General features: G+C 40.1%; 1 long non-coding RNA gene across 1 annotated transcript; it reads right to left on the minus strand.

Annotated features, from left to right (window-relative positions):
• Nucleotides 1–1,135: 1,135 nt before the first annotated feature.
• LOC309626231 lies at nt 1,136–15,442 on the minus strand. The gene is made up of 2 exons (XR_014243053.1): nt 7,469–15,442; nt 1,136–7,122 (listed from the first exon to the last, which is right to left on the minus strand). It is a non-coding gene; the product is annotated as an uncharacterized lncRNA (long non-coding RNA).
• Nucleotides 15,443–16,140: the final 698 nt, after the last annotated feature.

The following is a 16,140-nucleotide window of genomic DNA, read 5'->3' on the forward strand; positions in this document are numbered from 1 at the left end:
GTAAGTCATCCTCTGGGTAAAGTCTTTCCTCATCCTTCCAAAGCCCAGTTGGTACATCCTGTTGGCTCTCCTGGTGTTTTGTGCTTGCCTCTGTGTGTTTGTCTCTGTGTCTCATTATGTCACACTGTGTCTCACTGTGGCCTCCAGAATAGGTGGTGCTTGTCAGTCTCAGTATTAGCAGCGCTTCACCAGGGACTGGCACATGGCAGGTACTCAAGAAATCTTTATCGAGTGGAGTCCTGAGGGCAGGAACAGGCAACCACTGGACCCCTCCACACAATGGGAGTGAACATCCTGAGCAGTGGAAATGAGATGAGAAGACACTCCCCCACCCCCAGTATAAGCGCGCAAAATCCTACCCCCAGCTCCAGGAATGGTGAGGAACCATGGGATGTGAGCATCCCACTATAAGGACCACTGCATCCGGCATGGTGATGGATGCAGCTCCGCCAGAGCTCACAGTTCCAAAGACAGCTACCCAACAAGCAAAGAATGCGTGTGTAACAGATAGGAATAGCTAACACATAGTGCTTCCTGTGTGCTCGGCTCGCCTCTAAGCACTTACACTAGTAATTCACACATGGGCCCTACTTAACAGGTGAGACCAAGGCACAGAGTGCTTAGTTATCTTGCCCAAGGGCATATAGCTTGAAGTGGCAGAACTGCGATTCAAACTCATGCGATCTGGCTCCAGAGTCTATGTTTTAAGCACCACACTCTAGTGGTTCTCTCTAAATACTAGTAAGTGTTCATTTTATGGCAGAAGAATTGGGGGAGAAGGTCATCACTTGTGGGGGACTCAGGGTTTTCATTTTATTACGTTTTCATATCACTGGAAATCATTTAATCCCATTTGCTAATCCATTTGTGGCAAACACTCTTCATCATCTTCAGGTATTTAATGCCACTCCCAAATCTATATTAATTCACTAAGTTGAGAGTTTCAGAATTCAACATTTGTGCTTACCTCTTCAGCTGGTACATAGGAAAGCAAATTAGCCATGTAGAATCCTTTCCAGTACTTCAAATGATTTTATAGAATAAATTATTTTAGTTATTTAAGCTTAAATAATTTTCAATGGTAATTGCCTAATGCTCTCCACTGAGCTTGCTTTTTTGCTCTTTTCATTGCTTCAAGGTATTCACTAAAAAGGATTTAAAATTATTGCTTAGAATGCTCTTTCCCTCAACCAAGAGTACAGGGCATTCTACATTCAATACCCTGTGAACTCACCTTTTCCATTTAACTTTTCAGAAAAGTTTACCCCATGCTTAATATTTGCAAGCAGTTGAATAAGGAAAAAAAGCTGAGATGTTGATGATTTTTAGGAATCAATGCAAGTGAGCTCAGAGAGAACTGGCAGGGGCACAATTCAGTGGAAATAACCCTTCAGAAAGGCAGAAAAGAGGTGCTCTCTCTGAAACACCCTTGGCTGGCAGTGGGCTAGGGGCAGAGGCATTGGAGGATGCCTGGATGGGAGACCTGGTGCCAGAGCCTGCAGCAGACAGCTGTCTCCTGCTGCCCCAAGCAGGGGAACTCTGCTTCCTCAGCAATCAAAGAATCAGAGATTTAGAGCTTTTTTGCATTCGTCAGGAATTGTACACCAACTCTGAATCTTTTGTGATGAATTAAGGAAAGAAAGGAGGGAGGAAGGAAGGGAAGGAGGAAAGAATTAAGGAAGGTGGGGGAATATCCCCGCCAAAAAACCAAATATATACACTCACAGATGGCAGGAAGAAATGGCAACTCTCCTACATTCTACATATTGTCCGTAAAGACTGTACTTAACTTTCTCAATGAATAGAAATTTGCATTACTAGGTCTTCTTTTTTAGTGTTAACAGACAAGGCATAATCGATTCTTGGTCTAGAAATTTTCTGAGGATGGGGTAGGAGGACAGGGATGGTCTGGGACTCTGTTAAGAAGCAAAATAAAACAAAAATTTTCAAAATGTTCTGAACTTGCCTCCTTGAATTAGCGGAAACATTTCACATCTGGTGGGGAGGTGACGGTGGTGAGAGCAGCTTTGGTGCTCTATAAACAAAATTCTAGCAAAGAAACTCAGACTGCACCCCTCCAAGGATCTATCCACCTCAATACGTATGTATTCTCATAGTATCAACAAGGGAATTTTGAAGGTAAGTACAAAAGTTACCTTCTCTAAAATTATCCTCCCAGATTATGGATGCTCCTTTGAGGGCAAGAATGCTATTTACCTGCAGTATTCATTCTCTTTCTTTCTCTTCTTTAAAAAAATTTTTTTAAAGACTTTGTATTAGGTTTACAACAAAATTGAGAGGAAGGTACAGAGACTTTTCCTATGCTCCCTGCCGCTACATATGCATAGCGTACCTCATCATCAACACCACCCTTTCCTTGACTTCTTTTATGAGCGAAAGACACCTCTATCTCATTTAAGCCTCTGTTTGGTTTCTTGTTTGGGTTTTTTTGGTCATGCTCTTATATGTAGCCAAAGCTAATCTGAAAAGATATATCTGCTTTTTATGCCTCTTTATGGTACTGTTTTCTTTTACGTTACACAAATATGTTCTTTTTAGGTGAGGAAAGTTGGGACAGATTTTCTTAGAGACCTGGAACTAAGAAACTTGTTGATTCACTGAAGTATATCTAATAGCCTCCTTTTGCACAAAAACTGACAAACAGCAAAAACAAAACACTACAAATTTGGCTAAAGAAATAAGGCATAAGAAATTTTAAAAAAGGGTAAATAAAAGAAATTTTTGAAGGGGTGAATGATTTGACAGTTTTAAATTCCCCTTTTTCCCATCAGGAGGTCTCTGGAAGAAGAACCCATTCTGATATCCTGACTCTTAATAACAAACATGGCAAGCATCACACTGACCTTCTACTTCTCAGCAATAGCTGGTGAAAGCATTAATCTTATTATTTCATGACGTTTTTTAATCATTGCAACCCAGCTGCCATTTCCTCTTGCACTAAGTGAATTGAAGCCCTCGGCTGAAGCACATCACACTCTTAGATGTGTGAAAAACTGATACCCACAACATAAATCACCATTCCTTTCTTTCCTGGGACCATGCACATGATTCAATATCCACACTAGGGCTGTCAGGAACGTGTCAGCTCAGTGTTAGGAAAATAATCCAACGCCATCTCCCAGGCACAAGATGTTATTCTTCAAAAACATTTTTAAAAATTCTTTAAGCAGGTGGATGATTGAAGGAATAAGTTGGCTGGCTTCTAAGAATGAACTTTTCAAAAGAAGTCCAACACAATTGTTGCTGACGTTTCTTTGGAAAGACGATGAGCAAATAAGATATTTTGCAGCAGAGGGTTTGGAGGGGTAGTGCAACGGCATCTGTGGAACCTAATTTACTGCTCCACAAGGCAAGGGGGTATCTCATTATGGCCATGAATAGATGGCTCTAGGATTGAAACAAGAAGGGTGTTTTGGATGACTCCTGCCATTTTATTTGAGTAAAAGTAGATTTGGGCTTAGATCTGGCAAAGAGCTAAAAGAAAATAACGAGCAGTTGGAATGTCTGGTTTTTAATTTGTGCTTATCTATCTTTTTGCAGAGTACTCGTGGTGAATATGTGGTACTTTTTTACTCTGTTTCCCTTTCACACTCCTGAAAAACATTGTTGATTCTTTGCACTCCTGCTTACCGAGTTCAGATTTAACTTCAGGTTACTTCTCAACTCACCAGCTAAGCAGCTCCTACCAATCCATTGACTATGCCATAAAAATGATTATTGGCGCCCTGCTCTGGAAGCTTGAAAGTTTGGTGAAAGTTATTTTATCCAGTGCGGCTGGATGGGAGCCATGGCCGGTGCGTATGAGTCGGCTGGAGTTTCCAGTCATCTAGGTTTAAAACACGCCCAGGGTGCCTCCCCCATGGTTCCTAGCTTGTGTCTTTCAAGTAAAGTACAAACATTACAGACACCTATAAAGCAACCTAAGTTCAGAATTCCTTTTTATTTTTGTAATGTTCCCCTTCAATTTAACTTTACTTTGTCCACACCTACCTAGTACATCTGCAATATTTTTTTAGAGCTCAACTTTATCAAGTTTTCCTAAGGCATTCAATCTGGTTTTCATAGAAACAACTCTCTTTCTTTGTGAGCTCACATTTCACCTTACATAATATTTAATTAAATTGCATAATTAAAATAACCTGGTGTAAACATGTTTGGGGACAATCCTAACCGAATCTTAGGAGGCATTCAACAAACCGGTGGGAGCAGAATGCACAAGCATATGTAGTGGTGACGAGCATCAGCTTTTCCTGAGCCTTGGTCAGTAGATCCTACAGATGCAGCAGATGGCATTGGCTAATCCTCTGAGTCAGTTAAGCAGAGGTCAGTTAGAGACCCCACTGTCAAACAGAAGCCCTAACTCTCACTAAAGATGACACTAGGGCATGTTTTCCTTTTTGTTTGTGTGTTTTCTTTAAAAAAGGAAACCAATTAGCTTTGAATATCCTCATTAGTTATTTTTTGGGTGGTTGGGAGCAAATAATTTTTAATGGGGTGGTTTTTTTTTTAAACAAAAACACTGGAGAATCATACAATGCTGCCAGCATTGGACACAATTAGGCCACAGGTCTGCACACACCTTTGCAATTGGCCCTATGATGGCAGAACCTCTCCTCTTGCCTTTACTGTTTCCTATGACCTCCACATGATACCAAAATAAAGGAACACACCATCTTTCTCCAGGATGACTTCCGTTGTTGAATTACCACTGCTGCATGTATCTTCCTTCTGAGCTCCAGTTTGCCTTTCTCGACTCTGGCCATCACCATGTAACCTGCATCAGCAGCAGGAATCTGTTCAACCGTCCCTCGATCCACTTCACGGAGACAGTACACAGAATTTTGACTCCTGTGCTGTCAGCGTAGCTGATCATGGTTCCTACCAGAAGACCCCAGAAATGCAGTACTTTGCATGGGAGGAACCACCACATCCTTGCTTCTACATCTTGAACATGAAAAAAGGCCACATTGCTTTTTTTTTTTATTGTGGTAAAATATATATAACATAAAATTTACCCTTTTAAGCCTTTTTGAGTGTATAATTCTGTGGCATTACGTCAGTCTCATGTTGTGCAGTCATCACCACTATCTTCAGAACATTATTTTTTATCACTACTAACGAACTCTGTACCCATTAAACACTAAGGTTTCCCCATTCCCCTCTCCCCTCAGCCACTGGCAAACACAATTTTACCTTCTGTCTCTACGCAGTTGACTATTCTAGGCACCTCATATAGGTGAAATCTACAATATCTGTCCTTCTTTGTCTGGCTTATGTCACTTAGCATAATGTCTTCAAGGTTCATCCATGTTGTCTCATTGCTTTTGAAATGGTTTTCCCACTGAGACCACACCATCATAGCCTAGAGTCTTCTGTACACCCCCATTTTGAGGTTGCCTTTCTTCCTCCAGCCTCCTGCAAAGTGGTGACCACCTGCCCCTACCACCCCAAAGTGTGAGTGCCTTTTAGGGAGACCACCCCACAGTCCACCAGACTTGGTTGCTGGGCTCTATTCGTCCTTTCCAAGGTTCTAGGATTTTCAAATGCCTGCTAAATCTTCTGTAACAATCAATTCAAATACACCAGTTTGGCTATTCAAATTACTTTTTCCAAAAGTACTTTAAAATGCATTAAGTTATTAATTGCCTGCTGGCACTTTAATCAAATGGGAAAATTGACATAGCCAGAGGCATGTATTTTTGTGGAAAGAAAATTTATTTAAGAAGAAACAGCAGCTCTTACTGCTTAATTTAAACTGAGAAAACTGTGGAAAATCAACTACTATGGAAAATTAATAAAACATTTCCAGCTGCAAACAGTGACTAATTGTACAAGATGAAGACTGTCCGGAATTAATAACTTGCAGTCTTCTGTGTGAAGAACCCCCTACCACTTCAATTTACTGGGAGATTAAATTACTTCTAAGTTTGCCATATTAAAACAGAACAGGAATAAAACGTTAGTGAAGGTACGTCTATTATTTACTGTCTGTGATATGGATATAATTATTTCCAAACAACTACAATGTGACGTGACCAGTAATATTTAAATGACTCTTTTAGCAAAAGAATCTACTGCAACTTTTTTTTACCCGAAGGGGGAAAAAAAATATCCTTCTATTACTTCGAAAGTAATAAAATGTTGCCCAGTGGACTTCTACAGAGGGTATGTCCCTGCCCCAGTGGACAGAAATGTGCTTGCTGTCTGAGTTTATACATTTCCCTCTCTGCATCAGATAGTGCTCTGGGGCAGTATGTGAAGCAGAAAACCTTAGCAACTCATTTTATGAGCTCTGATCTTAAATGGAAGTGATCCAGAGGAAACCAGTGTAGATGCTTCAAGGCTTCTCCTGGTGCCTGATGTGACCATGAGCACATGTCTAACAGGATAGGTTCCTTTATGGGAGGCAGGAGGGAAGGGCAGAGCGATTTCCTGAGACAAGAGGGTTCATTCATAAGGGACATACATTAGCACAGGCCCCGTCAACATCATGGGCACATCTTACAAGCTTGATCATGACACTGTACTACCTTGTAGGCCTTGGTTTCCTCCATGATAAAATGAGGATTAAATGACATAAACCAATGCTGTCCCTTTTCTCGCTCTGTTGCCAGGATTGGATTAATTTTCTTGCCCCAGAGGGTCACCAGGAGGTTCTGTCAGTTTTCCTAGTGCATCCAAACTCTGATCCTGTGAAACAAGATACAGCAAGAAGATGCCATTCAATGACCAAGAGAGATCTGTTCAAGTGAGAGGGATAAAGAAAAGAAATTCAGAAAACTAAGAGCTCTATTTGTATGAAGTGATGGGATGTTTGGGGGTTTGTTTAGTTTTTTGGTTTGTTCTTCAAATTTTAGAGATTAGCAAATAACTCAAGGAACCGAGGAACCGAATGAGCCAACTGGACGTGTGTGTTAAGGAGACGTCTCAAAGATGGACATTTCCTCGGCAGAGAGGTGCTGTCTTCCTTGGCTGCTTATCCTTTAATGCTCACACAGAGGGTACATTCAGCCTCTTGCTATTTGATATTGCTGGCAGGAAGGTCTGAGTATTGGCCTGGAGAGAATAAAGGCATGTTGTTTAGAAATGCAGAGGCTTGGGCTTCCCTGGTGGTGCAGTGGTTAAGAATCTGCCTGCCAATGCAGGGGACACGGGTTCGAGCCCTGGTCTGGGAAGATCCCACGTGCCGCGGAGCAACTAGGCCCGTGAGCCACAATTGCTGAGCCTGCACGTCTGGAGCCTGTGCTTCGCAACAAGAGAGGCCACGATAGTGAGAGGCCCGCGCACCGCAATGAAGAGTGGCCCCCGCTTGCCGCAACTAGAGGAAGCCCTCGCACAGAAACGAAGACCCAACACAGCCAATAAAAAATAAAATAAAATAAATAATAATTAAAGGTGCTAATAATTAAAAAAAAAAAAAAAAAAAAAAGAAATGCAGAGGCTTAACCCGAGGCATAACTGGTTTGGGGTTTACCACAGAAATTATCTGGACATATCATTTGAATTCCAGGTTTTAAATGTTATTCTAAACAAGATCTGGCTGCACAGCCCTCCGCTGTATGACATACAAAGACTTTATCTGCCACCAAATGCCATTCAGGCTTAATGCTGCAGCAGTGAATTGTATAAATTGGGGCATTCTTTGAGACCTTAGAGCATTATGGCCTCTCAGAGGGGGAGAGATGAGGCCTGCTTCCTTCTCCCTGTTGCTCAGGCAAGACACTTTTTAGGCTGTTTCTCTCTATTTGGATCATTTTGGTTTTCCTTTTTAAGAAACACTTAAGAATAGTTACAGCAGGCCCACCCTTATCTACAGGCTGGGTGTCCAGCTGCATTTATCACTGGATTTGAGGAGTCATGGGGAAGGTTCACGACCTGGCAAAGCTTCCTCTCCCTGCTGGCAAATACCCCCAAGAGAGGTAACGAACTGATTTGCACTTTTGCCAGTAACTGCTATCAAGTAGGATGTGAAAGGGTGGACCTCCAGATCCTGAAGGGGAAGCAGCCTTAGGAAAGGCACCAGAAAGGGAGAAACGGGACACAGGACACAAAGTCAGACTGCCTGGGCCTGGGTGGTTTCTGCCCTTTAGAAGTGACAGACTGACCTGCCCTCTTGCCTTCACACATCATTTCATGTATAGAGCTTGCCCCAACCTTGAGTGAAAACAGGACATTTAGAAAACATAAATTTGCACTAAAGAGTTGTCTCGACTCAGTATCTCCAGCTCCCCTCATTTTCCTTGAGCTCACTTCAGTCAGACTCTCATCCCTGCTGCTCCTTCGGAACTGCCTTTGTCCAAGTCATCATGACCTCCAAATCCAGTGGACACTCCTGATCCTTAAGTTATTTGACTATGAGGAATATCTGATCTAGTTGACCTTTCCTCCTTAACACTTTTGTACTTTGAAGTTTGGACACACAAAGAACCATCAGAGGGGCATGCACACAGAAGGCCTTGTGAGTACACAGTGAGAAGGCAAGCCAAGGAGAGAGGCCTCAGAAGAAACCAAACCTGCAACACCTTGATCTTGGACTTCCAGCCTCCAGAACTAGGAGAAAATACATTTCTGTTGTTTAAGGCATCCAGTCTGTGGTATTTTGTTATGGCAGCCCTAACAAACTAATACTCTTGTCAAGATGCTAACCATCGATAAATCAAGTGTTCATCAAGTAGTTGTCTCTGAAAAGTACACTCAGACAAAAAAATAGAAGACAAAGACTTTGGCCTCAAGAAGCTTGCCATGTGTTGCACGTGCAGAGGTACTTGCATGTTAGGGATGGTTCTGGTTATTCTCCATTCCCCTCTCTAGCCCCACTCTCCCCCCCGCCCCATGATGCTCTGCTCAGTGCTTGGGGATGCTGATCCAGGGGATTGCATCACCTGGGCTCTCTTGCCCTCTGGCTTCCAACTGGGTTTGGCTAATGGAAATTAATACCAGGGGATTGGAGGTGGAAGAGAGAGGTAAGTTGGTTATTGCAACCCCTCTCCTTAAAGGGCCAGATTGTGTCAACGCCTGGGTTTCTTCCCAGCCAGAGCTTTCTCTAGATTCTGTCATCTCCATTCCCTCTCCTTGTCCCTGTAGGCCTATAGGTGGTCACGGCTTCCCATCACCCCTAATCCCCAGGTGCTCTCTCCTCTGTTGGCTCCTTTAAACATTACCCACACTTCTATAAAGAATCCTAAGTTAATTAAGCTCTTTTTGATTAGACCTCTTTGAGTATGCTGTTTGTTTTCCATCAGAACGCTGACTCATACAGAGAGGTAGAGTAGTATGGTGAGAAAAACCATCACTTTGGTGTCAGACAGCCCTGAGTTTGTTTTTTTTCAAATTGAAGTATAGTTGATGTACAATATTATATAAGTTACATGTGTACAATATAGTGATTAACAGTATGTAATGGTAATACTCCATTTATAGTTATTATAAAATATTGGTTATATTCCCTGTGTTGTACAATATATCCTCATAGCTTATTTTATACATAATAATATGTAGCTCTTAATCCCCTATCCCTAAATTGCCCCTTCTCCCTCCTCTCTCCCCACTCGTAACCACTAGTTTGTTCTCTATATCTGTGAGTCTGTTTCTTTTTTGTTATACTCACTAGTTTGTTGTATTTTTTAGATTCCACATGTAAGTGATATCATATAGTATTTGTCTTTCTTTGTCTGACACTTCACTTAGCATAAAACCCTCCAAATTCATCCATGTTGTTGCAAATGGCAAAATTTTATTCTTTTTTATGGCTGAGTAGTATTCCATTGTATATATATATACCACATCTTCTTTATCCATCTTCTTCATTCATCTGCTGATGGACACTTAGGTTGCTTCCATATCTTGGCAATTGTAAATAATGCTGCTATGAACATTGGGCATGTATTCTTTTGAATTAGTGTTTTTGTTTTTTTCTGATATATACCCAGGAGTGGAATTGCTGGGTGGTGTGATTAGACAGCCCTGAATTTGAATATCAGCCTGTCAGTAAACAATTGCACAATTGCACGATTCTGTTGCAAGTTTCTTTATCTCTCGGATCCTCAGTTTCCCCTGAGGATATATAAAGTGGGCACAATAACACTTTTCTTATAGGGTTGCTAAGAAGATTAAATAAGATAATATACAGTGCTTGGCAAATAGCAAATGCTCAACAATGGTATTACAGAAGTAGATGAAGTAGTTGGTTTTATTTTACAGACATTCTTAGAAATACTTAAGCCCAAAGAAATGCCTTCCTCATGAGAAAGTTGCAGATGCCAGAGCAATTTTAAAGAAGAGATGGAGGTCCTGACAGGTCCCCCATGCTGGGCAGAACTGATGGTCCCAAGCCATGGGGGACACACCCCTTCTCCCAGTTATTCAATCCAACACTAAAGTAGGTATTATTTTGAAGGGATTTCGTAATTAAGGTTCCACATCAGTTGACCTTAAGATAGGGAGATTACCTAATCACATGAGCCCTTTAGAAACAGAGACTTTTCTCTGGCTGGTCCCAGAAGGAGGAGGCAGAGAAACACACTCCAGCTGGCCTGGAGGAAAGAAAAACATCCAGGTTGTGAACTGCCTACAGGGGCCACATGGCAAAGAACTGCGGGCAGCACCTGGGGGCTGAGAGAGGTCCCCAGCCAACTGCTAGTAGGAAAACAGAAAAGCAAAGACCTCAGTCCTACAACCACAGGAAATGGATTCTGTCCACAAAATGACCTTGGGCCCCAGGTGAGAACTGTGGCCTCAGCTGACACTTTGATTTCATCCCAGTGGATCTTGCCCTACGGAAACTATGAGAAATAAATTTCTGCTGTTTTAAATCACCAAGTTTGTGGTCATTTGTTTCACAGTAAATAATAACAACCACACATCGAGCTTCTGCCCATGATGGGAAACAAAATTGTCTGTGTAGCTATTGGCCAAAGGGATAAACAAGTGAGGAGAAACAACACAGAAGAATAGTTTCTGACTTCAAGTGATGTTTTTAGTAGGCTCATTAATTTCAAAAATGGTAATGGAAGACTTTGGAAAATTCCACAGTTCAAGATAGGAAAAGGAAGGCTTACCAAAAGCTAAACACCTCAGTTCCTGTCTGCACACTGTTTCTTTAGGCTACTAAGCTCTCTCTTTCTCAGGGGGCCATAGTGCAAACAACTAAAATCTTAAAGAAACAATCAAGTAAAATAAAGCATATAGGAAACTTTGTTTACGTAGTAGAGGTGTGCCAGAAAAAAAAAATGGAATTTAAATAATTACCTTGGTAAAGCAGAGCAGATATTAGCTCTAGGAATCAAGTCCACTGTTTAAGGAACTTTCTGCAGTCTGTATTTATAAGTGATTAATAGCTATAAAGGAAGAATCTTACTTTGGCACATGTTAATCCACTTCATTATCTATGATATGTATTTGATTTTTCTTTTTTTTTCCATATTTGAAAATGTGTGCTTCAGGTAGATTTTCATGATTTGGATAGATTTTTAAAACTTTCCTTATGAGCATTTAAGGGAATCTAAATTCTTTTCTGAATCCTTATTTTTTCTCTGTTGTTCTCTGGAATAATGTGTAGAACTGAGCTTTGCAACACAGTGCTAAGGTCTTTGTTTTATTATGGGGCTAATTATTACCATAGGTCATTATAAGATAAGAAGCCACAAATACCTTAGTAATGGCAAAGATCTAAGCAGCTAATAGAGCATACATGCTTGAATGAGGATATATTCTTGCAAAGATATCTTTACATTTCAGTAATTAAGCATGTCATATTAATTGCATGGCCCTTTCATAAAACCTTGCAAAAAAAACCACATCAAGAACTTTTCCTCTTGATATCAGATTAGAACTGATTGCATAATTACATTACCTGGATAATTAAATACAAATTTAGTAGCTTCAGAACTGTACAATGTTGTGGTTTCATTTTCTAATAGAATTACCCTGCCTTTGGTGTAGAATCCTTGCTAAGCAATGGAGATCTAATTACTTAGTGACATGACATTAACTCCTCAGGGACCTTTCCTCAGAGAAAAGGCTCAGATTAAAAATGATTCAGGGAGCTTCTTTCTCATTTCATTACTGAGATCTAAATCACAGGAATTAGAGATGTGAGAGATCTATTAGGTTTTCTTCTCTCTTATCCAGGGAGCAGGGGAAGAGTGTTCATCAGACATTGTTCTTCTGGGTTTGCTTTGGTCCAATTTAGATAAAAAAAGAACAATTTCTGGATGTAACATATTGTTGGGATGAGTCCCTCCTCCAGCCCCTGAAAGACACATCACTTCTGTCACCTCACAGATTCTTTAATGATGATCTCAGGACACACTTGTTTGCCAAGGTGCAGGGTGATAACATGGCTGTGTTCCTGACAGAATAATTACCTTATGTTGAAAATTATTTTAGGCAGAACTAAACAGGAATATCCTCATGTGAAGGATACCTTCCAGTAACTCTGAAAATAACTCTGTGTAGGATTTGAAGGCCTTCATCGTTTGGTTTGATAAAAGACCTTGAAGCCACTTCTGTAGGTCAGAGTCCAATTATTTTCACAGTACTTTAAACTTATACCAGCTCTGATTCCCTGAAAGTTTTTAAATCAGGGTGTGCAAAGAAACATCATCTATCACCTCTACCAGTGGGAATGACTGGGTAGAGCATGTGTTTTCCATGTTTGCTGTCTGTGTCAGTTTGTGTTCTAGGTCCTGTATCTGTGGCCATCTGGAGGTCATCTCAGTAGTCCTGCTGACCTTGGTTGGGCTTGTCCACTGGGGTGACTTAGCTCTTGTCCTGTATTAGTCTAGCCTCGTCTTGTCCCCTGCTGATGGCAGAAGTTCGAGGGTGAGCAAACCCAATGCACGAGCACATATCAAGCCTCTGCTTGCAGCCTATCATTTCACATTGCACTGAACAAAGAAAGACACACAGTGAGCTCAGTGTCAGGTACAGGGTGCTACCATCAGGCTATCCTGCCCACAGAGGAGGGCGAAGGGACATGACACAGGGTATGGATAGAGGGAGGAATGAAAAATTGGGGCCATTATTGTTATTTACCACACAGTTCCATCAGCAACTGTGGGACTGCTCTTTTATATAATCTGGAAAAAATCTCTTTATTATTCAACTGTCTCTTAGATGATTTTCAACCCTGGAGTAGGTTTAGAAATGAGCAATTAAATGAGATGTTGTAGAAGAAAGTGTGTAGTGTCTTGATTATCTTTGAGTCCTTTAGTCATCATTGAAATTGCTAATTAGAAAGATAATCTTGGATGCAATTGATATCTTTTCTATCTTTATTAATCAGAAGCACTATTCCTTAGGTATAACTGTCTTAGTCTGCTCAGGCTGCTATAACAATATGCCATAGACTGGGTGGCTTAAACAACAGGAATTTATCTCTCATGGTTCTGGAGGCTGGGAAGTCCAAGATCAAGGTGGCAGACAATTGAGTTCCACAGTGAGGGCTCTTTTCTGGCTTTTAGATAGCTACCAGCTCACTGTGTCCTCACATGGGAGGGAGGGAGGGAAGGAAATAGAGAGAGGAAGAGGGAAGGAGGGAGGCAGGGAGGGAAAGGGGGAGAGAGAGAGAGTTTGTTTCTGGTGTCTCTTCTTATAAGGACACTAATCCCATCATGAGGGGCCCACCCTCATGACCTCATCTAACCCTAATTACCACCCAAAGGCCCTATTTCCAAATACCCTCACACTGTGGGTTAGGGCTTCAACATAGAATCTGGGGTGGGGGGAGACATAATTCAGTCCACAGCAATAGCTATTACCCAAATAGATTCTTCAGTATATGAGGGAGCTCCATGAGAGCAGTGTCTCTATTGCTAAAAGTGAGATGTGGATTGTAATGGAAATGGGTGAGGGGTGAACTGGGAGGGCATTGTGAATAATGTAGGAAGGAGAGAGGTTGGGGTGTATCACTATGAGAACTTATTCCTGTGACCTGGGCTTCAGACTTCACATTATCCACTCCATGATAAGCACCCATCCAGAAGTCAGCCACATTGTCTAAGATTTGGCAAGACAAACACTACACTTCCCTGATGACCCCAGTGAGACCATGCTAGTGGTAGTTATTTTACAGTTGCATCAGAAAAGTGAAACATAGTTTATACTACAATTACAAAGATGATTAATATAAGATATTTTCACTTGGAATGATACAGTGAAAGAAGAAGCATTTTTATTTTATAAATTGTGAGTCTTTTTTTTTATGTGCAGAAGATACTCTTCAGAAGATAACTTTAGTTTTAAAACAATAATATTTGATATACTAAATTACAAATTAAAAAACCTAGCTCTTCCATAAGCTTTTAGGTTTGACTTAAAATTTTTATTATTCTATTCATTAGCCTAGCAAATTTAACAATTACTTTTTAAACTGGCCTTCGAATACACTTTAATTTAATTAATAAATTTAAATATCTTAAAATAATTTCAATTACATTTACTAATTAATGTACTTGATTTCCTTTTAAAGTCCTTTGTTTGATAGACCAAACTTCTCAAGTACTCAACTTGTTCTTATAATTCCAATAATTGAAATTTGTATATGGTGATTCTTAAGCTCTCTTAGACAATCCAGTGCTATTTATAAACTTAGTTAGATTTCAACTTAAAATCACAAGTCTAAATCAATTACTGGCTCATACATCTTAATACTGGAATTACAAGGCTGATAAGTTACTCTAACAGGACAGATTCTCTTAAATATTACAAGTAGTATTATATACCAAATATGCAGATTTCTTTCCACTCAAACATATTGAGTGGACACTTCTACACTTAACACTTTTACATTTCATTCTGAAAGATTTGAATTATCTCAAGCCATGTTAAGGATTGAGGTCGCTTAATGACCAGAGTTTCCAAGTAGGACCAAGGCTGGATTCTTGTCAGCAATCCTGATAGAATATGCTGCTGCTTCTTCATAGTCATTGTATTTAAACCCCCACTGCCAAATGGGTGATCCCAGATAGACCTGTGCCCTGAGTTCGAGTTTTGTCTTACCTAATTCTTCTGTAATCCGAGTCTGAACACCTCCACCCAGGAAAATCACTAGATTATATTTGACATATTTTTGGCTCTTTATTGTATGTAAATTTCTTTTCTCCCTAATTCTAAAGATCTTTGAACTTACCAGAAGTGTGCATTCTTTCCATATACTTTTAATCTCTTATGACCATACAACTTTTTCAGATATAAAATAATACCCAATTCGATTGTGGAGATTTCTCATGGCTTTGAGTATTTTGGTCACAACTTTCAAGGTCATTTTAATGACACAGGTGTTTTTCAGAAAGTCAAAGTCTAAATGCTATCAGATTTCTTCATTTCAAACCAACTGATGGCATCTTCCAGATGGTGTGTTTTTCACTGCACAGCAAGATCACAGTATGATTTGAAGTTTTTTGAAGTATTCAAATGTAAATGACAAAAAAAAATGTAAATGACAAGTAATGTTTCCATAGCTTACTTTAAATCTTGTGAGTTGACCGAGAAATGCTGATTCCTCATTAGCAAATTTTGAATACATTTAAATATGGAAATTTTTATATGTTTATGTCTTGTCTCCTGAAGTAGATTGTAAGCTCCTTAAGGGATAACACCCAGTCTTACATTTATTAGCTGGAGAATAGTAATTGGCTAGATAATGAAGACTAGTTATTTGATCAGGACCTGGACTCTTGCCTCATAGCAAAGAAGGAATGTTTTTGTTCTTTAAATCAGAGGCTCAGTCCTGTGGCAAGAAAATAAATTCTGGGGACAAAGACGCTGCTTAGCTTGTAAAATTTATTTAGAATCCTTAAATCCAGGACCAAGTATGTATTCTAAGGGGACATTGCACTCTCTCTAAAAAGTCATTGACTTTATGTAAAAGACAATCTTTTAAAAATGTAATATAATCATATTCTGGACCATCTGGATGACAAATGTAATGGAGTCCTGCCATGTAATTTCAGCACCAAGTCTGTGATTGTAGTATTATTGGAGTCCAGTAGTACTTTCACAGTTTCAGACTAATGAGTGGAGAACACCACAAACTCAATTAGTAAATCACATATTAGGTTTTCACAACTGCATCAGAAAAATGAAGGAGAATATATATTGCAGTTAAAGATCATTATG

The sequence above is a fragment of the Balaenoptera borealis genome (genome assembly GCF_965194805.1).
Source record: "Balaenoptera borealis genome assembly, chromosome: 3".
NCBI classification, from domain to species: Eukaryota; Metazoa; Chordata; class Mammalia; order Artiodactyla; family Balaenopteridae; genus Balaenoptera; species Balaenoptera borealis.